We start from the raw sequence: 675 nt of genomic DNA, 5'->3' as shown, positions 1-675 counted from the left end.
TGGGAATGTGCTATTGTACTGCACAACAAAAAATTTTATCACACCCATAAATAGCTGTAATTAGGTGATCAGGGGAATATGATAATCAATTAATAATCAGAAATTAAGATTAATTACTTATTTTTTGTCAGTTATGACATTAATTAATTAAGCTTGGATAGTTGAAATAATAAGAAACACTAAATTTGATTAATTACTTATTTTTTGTCAGTTATGACATTAATTAATTAAGCTTGGATAGTTGAAATAATCAGAAACACTAAATTTGATTAATTACTTATTTTCATGAGTTATGACTTTAATTGATTAACCTTAACAACCATGAATTAGTCAGAAATAACAATTGGAAATCATAATGGCAATATCTGATTACTTGAATAGTTGGAATAATAAAAAATAGTAATAATCATAATTTTGATTAACCAATTATTTAACATGACTCTCATCGATGTAATCGATGCTCTTGGGTAGTATATTATATCTATTAATCATCCAGCTCTACTGGTTTGTTTGTTTTTGAATTTCGCGCAAAGCTACACGAGGGCTATCTGCACTAGCCATCCCTAATTTAGCAGTGTAAGACTAGAGGGAAGTCAGCTAGTCATCACCACCCACCGCCATCTCTTGGGCTACTCTTTTTCCAATGAATCGTGGGATTGACCGTCACATTATAAC

General features: G+C 30.4%; 1 protein-coding gene across 1 annotated transcript in view; it reads right to left on the bottom strand.

The window, feature by feature from the left end:
- LOC106467737 (SLAIN motif-containing protein 2-like) overlaps positions 1 to 675 on the bottom strand; it is a 58,609-nt gene that overhangs the window by 13,366 nt on the left and 44,568 nt on the right. The gene's annotated exons all lie outside the window — the stretch shown is intronic.

The sequence above is a fragment of the Limulus polyphemus genome, unplaced genomic scaffold (genome assembly GCF_000517525.1).
Source record: "Limulus polyphemus unplaced genomic scaffold, Limulus_polyphemus-2.1.2 Scaffold83, whole genome shotgun sequence".
NCBI lineage: Eukaryota > Metazoa > Arthropoda > Merostomata > Xiphosura > Limulidae > Limulus > Limulus polyphemus.
This window is presented reverse-complemented; position numbering and strand designations above follow the sequence as displayed.